At 44.9% G+C, this 10,495-nt stretch overlaps 1 long non-coding RNA gene across 1 annotated transcript; it reads right to left on the bottom strand.

The window, feature by feature from the left end:
• Positions 1 to 346: 346 nt before the first annotated feature.
• On the bottom strand, positions 347 to 9,656 carry LOC133271747 (uncharacterized). Its single transcript, XR_009744257.1, has 2 exons — positions 9,607 to 9,656; positions 347 to 2,630 (listed from the first exon to the last, which is right to left on the bottom strand). It is a non-coding gene; the product is annotated as an uncharacterized LOC133271747 (long non-coding RNA).
• Positions 9,657 to 10,495: the final 839 nt, after the last annotated feature.

A 10,495-nucleotide genomic window follows, 5' to 3' on the forward strand; every position in this document is an offset into this window, starting at 1 on the left:
GGATGGGGAACACAGTTTGATTGAAAGGCAGTGTAAAGGAATAATAAGATAATACTGTAATATATTCTTGGCCTGTCTCCCTTTCCTCAGTGTGTTACTCTCTTGACCCTGATGATGTGATGTCTCATTTACAATTCTGGAAATGCAGGCCATATATACTTTGCAACTAAGAGATCAGGCACTATACTTTGCAGTCTGCCTAGCACAACTTGGCTAAGCTTGGCTCATAACCAAATTCGCTTCCCTCCTCCATGCTGTGGTAGCCACCTCCACAATCCTTACTGGGAACAGCCCTGGGACATGCTATTCCCCAGACCAAGCCTAGGAAACACAGCCAAGAGCCAGCCAACTAAAACAAAATGTTTATTATGCCCAGTGTATAAAGCTAAGAAGTTGAGACTAAGACTTGCCTAAGGCCATGGGTAAAGTCAATGTCAAAGACTAGGCTTTCTTTCCCAAGGGTCAGACAAGGATAGAAAGAGAAGCATTTTTTCAGGTTAGGATTAGCCCTTACTGCAGATCTGTGGCTTTTTTTAACACGTCATTCAGAATTAGTTGTCACCTAAGGCTCAACTTCATAAGAGTGTGCAGGCACATATATCCTAATCTCCTGTGCTGTGTGCACTTGTGGGTCTTGTCGAGGTGTGGTGTGTATTGGCTGCACATGTAAAGAACCACTGCCACATAGAGTGAAGCCTTTTCAGCAAACATAAATGTTTTTTCTCAATCAGTACATGGTTGGTGCTGCATATAGTGCCCTGGCAAAAATGGCCTGCAGCAATCTATTGCAGTGTTTAGCAGAGGGTGCTTGAGGACCATCAAGTTAGCTCCAGCTGAGGTCTAGAAGTTCAGACACAGCTTCTGATCCTGCACTCACTACCAAACTGGAGAGCAGTTGTTATCAAATCTTCACCAGTGGTGTCTTCAGCCATTTTTAAGTTATGGCTTGAAGTTAATACACTGGAGGTGTTTATCTCCAGCATCATGGCTTGTAGCATAAGGAACTTGTATCTGGGAGTCCTGGATATGTTAGGCTTCCTGTGAATCACTACTCCTTTCAATTAGGAGGCAGCATTTGTCACACTTCCATTAAGCAATTGTAATTAGCAACTTTAAACTACAAGATCACATTGCCTAGACGTGAGACTTTACTGTGTATGGCTGCAATGGCAGCAATGTTACACTGTCTTCTTGCACTTCTGTCCTTCCTCTCTGCTGCTGTGGAGCATCTGCAGTGAGAGAGCAGGGTTTTTTGGGGTTATATAAAGTGAGTGGGGAAAAGTGAGACAAGAACTGCAGATTTGACCTTGAACACTAGGAGAAAGCATAACACACAGTCTGTATAAAGTTTCCTTTATAATAATAATAACAACAATACTAATAAAAAAATAATAAACCTTTTTGTTTCTCTACCAGAGAAGACTATAAAAATCTGCTCCTGCATAGCTGCAGTGGATTTCACAGCCAAAGCAAGGTCATTCAGAAACTGTTGCCAGGCCAAGTTTTCACTTTGAACATTTTCACAGTTAAAGGAGGATCCAAAACATGTAAGAAAACACAGCCTCAGACTTTCCACTTTAAACTCCTTCTTGCTTGAACTATAAGGTGAAGAGAGGAGGAGGGGGGTGGCTGGAGTGGATGGGCTTGGGTGATTTGTTTATCCAGAAATTCTTTGCATCTCCTCTTTTCAGTGATGTTCCCATTGCTTTTTTTTCTTTTTTACTCCATTTTCCAGCTGTGTAGCACAAAGCACAGGCAGGTCAACAGCCTTGCTGAACATCACAGAGTGAGTCAGTGGCTCTGGAGAGATCAGAGCCAGGACCCCACTGTGTGCCAGCTCCTTGTGCTTCCCTCTGGTTTCAAAATTCATTTCAACCCCAGGTGATAAAACAAGGTGAAACAGGACAAATTCCAGACTGTGAATTTGGCAGAGGCTTACTAAGGACACAGTGACAATGGCATCAAAATGCTGTGACACCAGACACCACAAAGTGAACAGTGCTCAGTCATATTTATGCTTATAAGTATGGGCATTTCTGTGTCTCCATGACTTTGCAATAGCTTTTCAACCCACTGGTCCATTCCAACCCAATCTGACAGCACTGTTGGCTCCTCCAAAATGTAACATTTGTACAGTTTTCATGAAAACTGACAACAGATAAAAGAGAGAGCTGGAAATTAAGTACGTGCTATAGGAAAAGGTGACTAAGACGCAATCTTAGCCACCAGTAAATCCACCAAGAAAGGGGGAGACTGGACTTGCACAGGGAAGTTAAAGGTAACAGAGGCTCAAGCACCAGCATGTGACTGTGCTATGTAACTGGTAGAACACTCCTTGTCACAGCTGTCGTAGCATCTTCTAAGCCTTAGGATAGGTATCACAGAGACAAGAGACATGCCCAGGCTTAAGATGGGTGACATCCTCCTCCTAAGTGGAAGGCAGAGAATGAAATCCCAGAGATGTGATCTGTGCCATGCCACAGGATTTGGATCCTCCAGGATGACATTGGGTGTTCCTTCTTTTTCTTGATTGAATAATTAACCTATTAAAAGTGATCTCTGCCTTTTCCCCCAAATTACTATTTCGTTGCGCTCATGTTACTCAAAGTTCTAGCCATAAGGTTTAATTCCTGAAATGGCAAAAAAAAAAAAAAAAAAGAAAGAAAAACTCTTTAGCGAGCTGTTTTGAGGTATTCAGAAAAAAAAAAAAACACCAACTCACTATTTTACCAGCAGTGGATCTTGATGTTATTGTAGGGTCACTCAAAAGTAACGGCTGGCAAGGGTGAAAGTAATTTGCAAGCCCTGAGCTACACTGATGAATTGTGGCCAAGTTGCGTAGTGATAGTGGGTCTTTTATTGGGAGGTCACCAAAGGGTATGGGGCTGAACAGAATGGATCATTACCAGAGGGCTGCTGGTTAGCAGAAACTATAGAGCTGTTTATGAACAAGGGGTCAGCTGGTCTGAACAGGATATTCATGAAGACTGTGCTACAAAATGCTTCGTTGTTGTGGTCATGCGTTCTGGGCTGCTAATATTCGTGGGTGCACTTGTGTGGGCATGTTCAGTTTATTTAGAAAATAAGGGCATTGAAGCACTTGTTTTCTGAGGGAGAGAAAAAAAAAGCACTGAGTAAGAAATACACCAACTGTGCAAATACTGAAAAGAAAGAAAAGAGAATGTCTCACTTTCCTTTTTACAAGCTTTCAAATGACAAAGCAAAAGATGTAAAACACTGGGCAGAGCTGTGCTTGCCATTGCCTGGGGTCCCCAACACAGCAGAAGGCTGCTAAACCAATAATCTTCCTATCCTGACCTTGTAGCCTCCTAACAAATCCTTTCTACTTTAGCAGGATTTGTTTCAGAGAACTAGGCTGTGTAATCTGGTACTCTGGTAAGGTCCTCATTTCACAGATTCAAGGCCAAATCCTGCTCATACCTCCACTGGCACAGTCCCATCACTTTTGGTGCAACTGCTCGAGCTGAGAGCTGACCGTGACGTTTTTCCCATTAATCTCATTCTCCCTTCCTATTGTGTTTCATTTTACGGTGCCCTGGAAACTGGAAAACCTGTATGTCTTCAGCCATTTGATGTACAGGAAATGTAGTCACTTAACTAATCTTTTCCCTGGGCAGTGGTGGGGATTTTTTGTTTGTTTTTTTTTCTCTTTCTTTTTTCATATCTGGCCTCACAATGCTTATGGAAACTGGTTATGGTACAGGGGAAAAGGAGTAGGGATGGTAACTTAGCAGCCACACACATCATGCTCAATTAAAACAGTTAAAGCTCCAGGAATAGAAGTCCCGAGTCCAAACTTTGTCTAAGGCTACTCTCCATCTACCCTTTCAGCTAAAAGAGCAGCCTTTCTGGCTCATTCACCAGCTGGAACGGATGCAGGCATGACTGAGCCTAAGACATCCCGTGCAGGCTGCAGCTGTACCAGGGTGACTGCAGCCATCTGCCCCTGCCTGGTCCTGGAAGCTGAGTGGCTCTCAGCCAAAGGGCTCCGGAGCCTTCTGGAAAAGCAGCAGAGTCCAAGGCACAAAAGCCAGGCTGTTTTGGTGGAAGGACCAAAGGCGAGCCAGGCCCTGTGAGCACTGGAGCAGTCACCACTCAGGCAAGTGACACCAGAAAGGACAGGATTTCTCAACATTTACCAAAACTGGTAAGACGTCTGGGAATATCTCAGATGCCCCACACCTATCTTTAACCATGAAAAAGCTTAACAACTACCTTCAACCAGACAACCAACTTTTTATGTGTAAAGAGTGGCAGTACGGAGTCTGCAAGTGTAGCTAGTTAGGCTGTACAGGCTACTACACTGATTTGGAAGACTCAACTCAAAGTTGAACATGAGATGGTGATAGGACGAGATGAAGATCTTACAGGACTCACACTGTGACCTCTCCAACATCTTGCACCACTGCACTTGAAATACGCTCAAATTTAGGAAGGTTTCAGTGGACATAAAGTACAAGGTCTGAAAACTTTTCCTTCTTTTTGAAAAGATGATATTTTCAGATGACAAGAAGAAGGTCTTCAAGGAATAGATGGGAAATCGGGCAACATGCAATTCACAGACTCGGAGACCTCAGAAAAGCATCAAGGATCTGGCAACAACTAGTGGTTTCAGGCAGAGCTAGACTGCAGAGAATAGCTACAGAAGCCAGTCACCTGGGAAAGCTGCTACACTGAAGTTTATATTGGATCAGGCTGTCCTGAGGGATTTCTGCAGGAAGATTGAAGAGGCTGCTGAAAACTCCGGAAAAAAAGAGTGCAAATGGGCCATAAAAATGAAGGCAAGTGGGAGACATGATTTTTTTTTTTTTTTGGCCTAAATTTGTGCACAAGCTTTTGTTCACAGATGAAGTTCTTATCCTGAGGAAGAATCTATCACTCTGGTATATGAATGTCAGCAGAGCTGGCATCAGTGCCAGGACGCTTGTTTACGGTGCTGCTTCCTAATGTGACATTTCAACACCAAGAAAGGGCTTCTTATGCTTTCTTATGCTGCTCAAGAGAATCCCTGCTCCTCTTCCTAACTCTCTTGTAAATTGCCCGCTCTTTATGGCACTATGTCTATTAAGTCTACCCTGTCAAGTTGGTACACATTTCTCTGAAGCACTTAACCCTCTGTTGCCCATCGGTTTAATCCCACGCTCCCACCTGAAATGTAAAAATTAACTGCCCTAGAGGAAGCCCAACGTTTTAATGCATCATTTACCTCAGACTTGCTCCAACACAGAGGGCTGGTGACCAAAGGTCCATGGATCGCAGCGGAACGTGAGACCCACATCTATGGAGAAGCTCTCCTAGAATTTCCTTCTGTAGGAGGGCTTGGCTTCCTTGTCCTGTTCCCTCCTCTTGCCAAGCACACAGTTGGCTGGCGGTTTCCCGAGACCATTGTGAGAAGTGCCTTCAAAGTCATGACGTCATGTGTGCCAGAGCATGCCTCTGGTCTGAGTTAGTTCCTGTCAGCCTTATGCGCAAGGGGAATACTGAATTAATTCCTGATGCCATTACATGCATCTCAACACGAAGATGACACCCACTGGCATAAGCATGTTGAGTCACTACATTTCCTTTCCCTAGGCTGCAAAAGCACAAGCATCGTAACTGTTTCCCAGCACAGACCCATAAGGCTGCTGGCTCCTGCCGAGAGACTGTGTGCTCCAATCTCCCAACAACTTTTGCTAGGAGTTAACACCACTGCAAGGCACAAGTTGGTCTGCCTTTCTGTCTCACCTTTTTTTTTTCTCCTGTGAAAGGAAAATAGGAGGAGTACAGAGAAAGCTATGCACCTGCCCCAGGTTGTGAAACTTGGTTTATATAAGGCTGTTGAGATTCCCCCCTCCAAAATAAAAAAAAAAAAAAAAAGGGAGGGAAGGAAGAAAAAAAAGAAATTATGGTTTGGACCAAGTTCAGGCCTTTGATGTGTGTTCTGAGTCTGGGAGCCCAAGAGACAGTTGCATGTTTAATGCCTCACTGTTTCTGTACTGGGCACAGACTGTTTTCCCTCACCATCTCCTGGATTTCACCTGATCTTATTTCAACTACCTTTTTTATGCCTATGCTTTAATACCACTTTTTTATTATTCCTTTTATTACTGAGTGAAACAATTATCGGTTTTATGGGCCATTCTCAACCCTACAGACCAGTGTGTCCCAGGGCTGTTCATCCGATGGTGGCAAGAACTTTTGCCGGGTCATCTGTGAGAGGTGCTCCAATCTGCTGGGAGGGCTGGCAGGGCAGAAGTGGAAGTCAGGATGCTTCCTAAATAAAATAAATTGAAAGGGAAAAGACGTATTTTTCACAGGGTGAAAATGCCTCCCCTCACCAAATGGGGTGAGGTAGCTAGGGTAGAAGACTGATAGCAGGGCCTTGCAGCTCTTGCTTTATGTACTTCTGCTACTACTGCACAAGCAGGACAACAAGGGAGACCACCGCTGCAAGCCATTTGTCAAGAATGCCAGAGAGATCCATCCCTGGCTTATAAACAACACCCATGGCTCTCTTCTGTGATGACTATACCTATGTTAAGGAACCCGGCAACTGGAAAGCAGAGGGAGATGATAGAAAAGGGGAAGGCCCTCGGTCCTGGATGGACAGATAGGTAGTTACTGCCTCTATGGGGACAGGTAAATTGTAAGGGAAGCTGTAATATGCCATAAAACGAGTATCTCTTGTTGAGACAGCCAGGATATCCTGTCACAGCCAGGATAGTTATGAATTTTAGTTCAAGAGTCAGTATTATTTTAGCTTACCCTTGGGGATCAGGATTCACAGGCTGGAGATGAATAAGAATGTTGTGTAAGGTTTGTATAAGAATGTTTCCCCACGAGTGGGTGTTTCTGCTCTTCACTGAGTGGTCTGTGTGATACACAGTTTAGAGAGGGCATTTGGCATAAAGCATAAAACGTATCACATTACAGGTGAGAATATGTGGGATCCAAAGTTTTTGATGGGTCTGAAGTGAGACAGCTTTGAAAATGCAGATAACTGGGTCAAATGACAAAACGTGTTATTTTACTGCCTTTTGAGGTTTTGTTTCTGATGAGTATTTGGGTCCCCATACCTCTGGCTTAGGATAGGAAAGGGAGTTTCAAGAAGGAAATATCAAGCGCAGATGACAAGAGGAGATAATAACCTGGTCTGTGGTGCAAGGGAGAGACTTGTTGGGGATCTCAGCACTGTGGAAGACTGGGGAGAACGGTGGCCTCAGAAAGAGGCATCAGAAGAACGGGCTGGTTGGAAGACAGCCAGGTGCCTTTAGACATCTTTGCTCTCTTCCCTAATTCCTACACCCCTCTGGGAATGGTCTGACTCACAGGGGCTGCTCCAAATCGCCATGCTTATCCACTAGACCCATCTACACAAGCGCATGTTCCCGGGATATCTGAATGAGACACAGCTCAGCCTGTAGCCAGGAGATGACATCCCTTAATTCTTCCTTGCCTTGAGTAACAGCTTTAGACAGCCAACCCCAGTCCTGCACCCCACCTCTGCCATGCTTCCAAGCTTTGAACTGTCAGGGGATTGGTTTAATGAAGCATGGCATTGAAATTCAGCCTCAGAGGAGGTGGAAAATTGGAAAGATAAAGCTAGGACCCATTTGTGGGAGCAAGCTCTGCCAACAAGGGGGGTGAAGCCAACCGCCCTCCCTGCATATGCATATTGTCCCCTTCATCCCACTGGGGACAGAGGTAGCCTAATAGCAGCTGTGAGTCAGAACAAGTCACAAAGGACACATTCTAGAGGAAAAGCAAAGGTAAAAATGCACACATAGGTTCTCCTGCAAGATCTGATCCTCCTGCTTGTCAGCAGTGTAACCATCTGGAAAAGTGTAATTATTGTAAATGTAAATTAATAGTGATTTGGGAAGATTATAACTTTCTCTCTCTTCTTCTTCCCCCCTCCCCTCCAAACTTTCTGATTGTGCTTTTTTTGGCAACCCAAAACCAGTAATTTGATGCAAACTCTGGCCACAAATCCAATGGAGCTTGATACGCTTTAAATGAGGGGAGGGGGGATAGGCAGGGGTGATTGCTTTAATAACTGTTCTTGGAGAAAGGCCATTGATGTGTTTTCATTACTCGGAAGAAGAAGAAAGCCAGAAAGAAAACAAGTGGCAGGACAGCCGTTAGACAATAACTATGAATAATTATAGAGTAGGGGTAAGGGGAAGTCCAGGGAATTACTTCAGGGATATAATCATGAGCCCACATCCAGGCCAGTTACTGGTGGCTAAGAGGAGGATGTATTCAAGCAATGTTTGAGGGCCCCTCTGGTTTGGGTCTGTCTCCACCCAGTCTTGCATGAGCCTGCGTCTCCATCACAGAACCCATGGTCCCCAGTGTCTCAGCAGGACCCCAAAATGTTACACGCATTCTTGACCTTACAGCACTCTGCAGACCTTCAGGGATGAGGCTCTATGCATGTTTCTGGGATGGGATGGAGACAGGATATTTTCCTTCCACAATGGGGAAGCTGAGGGTCTAAGCTGCAGCCTGGATTAGACTGGTGAGAAGCTTAATGGTCCTTTGAATCATGACTGCTCTACTACTCATTGTGGGTATTTAATGAAGGAGGCTGTACACAGGTATCCCACCAGCAGAAAACTGCAGGAACTGGAGGTGTGATAGTCAAAGGAAGGAGAAAAGAGAGTTTTCCCTAGTCAAAAGGGCTATAAATGGGAACAGTCAGTTCTTCCCTTCCCCAGATTCCACAGTAGTTTGGACGTCTCTGAGAATTTCTGCAGTACCTTAGCAGAAGGGACAGCCTGGTTTCTGAGCGCTCTTCAGAGTCAGGCTGCAGAGGTCACATCTTCTCATCTCTAGAAAGCCTTCAAACCACCCATACCCATTCCAGTCAACCACGCAGCCAGACACTCACCTATGGGGCTCTCAAAAAAATTATACCCCCCTATCCTTTGGGGAGGGGTTTTGACACATTCCTAGTGGTGATATTGATTCAGACAAGAACATTTCTAGACACACAGCAATGCAAAAGAAGATGAAAAGCCCAAATCCATCTTGGCTCACACACAGAGCAGGAGGGAATCCAGAGTGGTTGAAAGATGAAAAAAGAAAAAATAAAATCAGCACTACCCAAGAGGTTATTTTCATGCCAACTCCTCAGGCGCTATGCAAAAGTTTAGGAATGAACGTGCACAGCAGGCTTAGAAGGAGGTGATGGTCACAGTCAGGAGTTATCTCCTCTAAGGAAAACACTACTTACTCTTTGTTAATGGGGCCAGGCAGCAGGTACGTGATCACAGAGGCAAAGGGCATCCCACATCACGCCTAGCACACCCTGTAAGGGACATCTGGATTCCCAGTCAACTCCAAGCATATCTTCTACCCTAAATAATTATCCCAATGCTCACAGCAGAACCTGCAAAACCTTACAAAGGCGGAAAGGAGCGTCCTTCTGAGGACAACGCTTGTTCTAGGAGATGCCCCTCTCCAGCCATAGCAACAATCTGTTGTATTCCTGGGTCACCAATCACCATGACATCCATCTGCACAACAAGGTTTCTAAAGCTCCTTCATCTACAACCCCCTGAATTTTATTGCGCTACAAGGTAAACAACCAGACAATACCTCCAGAAGACAGCAGACTAGAGCATCTGTTCAAGTTTCTGAGAGACCATATGAATTTATACTCTTCCTTTTATTTACACCATTTTGTCTTCTGGTTATTGATGATGTTTCTCATCTGTTTTTATTAGATGCAGGTGTTTTCTGCACTTCAGCTGGGAGCACTTTCCCTTTTTAGCCAATTCCAGATCTAATTTGTGTCTCAGTCACCTTTTGACTGTGATACTGGAAGGCAGAGAGAGAAAAAAAGAAAGAGATACTGGGTTTTGCTGCCTCAGCAGATGTGTGTTAAAGTGCTTTAGTGATTCAGCTAGTGCATCTGCCTGAGGCCAAAGGAGAGGCACTGTCTGAATCTGAAACAATTAATAACAAAAAAAGCCCTACTGTGGGCAGCATGAAGCGGGGGAAGGTGGAAGTGAAAAGGGAGCAAATAACAGGAATATTTCCAGCTTGCAGAGCACCTTGGCAAGATCTCCAACTGCTTTCAAAGACAGCCCTGCAAACCTACCCAGTCCCCTCCAAGATACAGAAGCTTCATCAGCCCTATTGCACATATAAGGGAAACTGAAGGTGCTTTTGCAATCCATCTACAGTCATCCAGCATCTCTGGAAGAGTGCCAGCCTCTCACCAGAACCAGAAAGCACTTTCTTGATGCCCCAGGGAAACATGACCCCATACACAAGCCCACGCCTGCAGCACTCATGGCTGGATGGTGGGAGAGTTACAGCACCCACTTCTTGTTGGCCCACGCATGTGTTCTAGTAGGGAGACTGCCACTTGCCTCATGCTTGGGGACTGCTCTCCAGTCCTTTCAGAGCCACCAGCAATACAATGACCTCTGCTCTCCGCTCCAGCTGGGAAGGTGCAAAGGGGAACCTATGTTGTCTGCTT

This window comes from Pezoporus flaviventris, unplaced genomic scaffold, assembly GCF_033815535.1.
Source record: "Pezoporus flaviventris isolate CSIRO_AGI_PZ_B2104156 unplaced genomic scaffold, CSIRO_AGI_Pfla_v1 ptg000001l, whole genome shotgun sequence".
In the NCBI taxonomy this organism is placed as follows: Eukaryota; Metazoa; Chordata; class Aves; order Psittaciformes; family Psittacidae; genus Pezoporus; species Pezoporus flaviventris.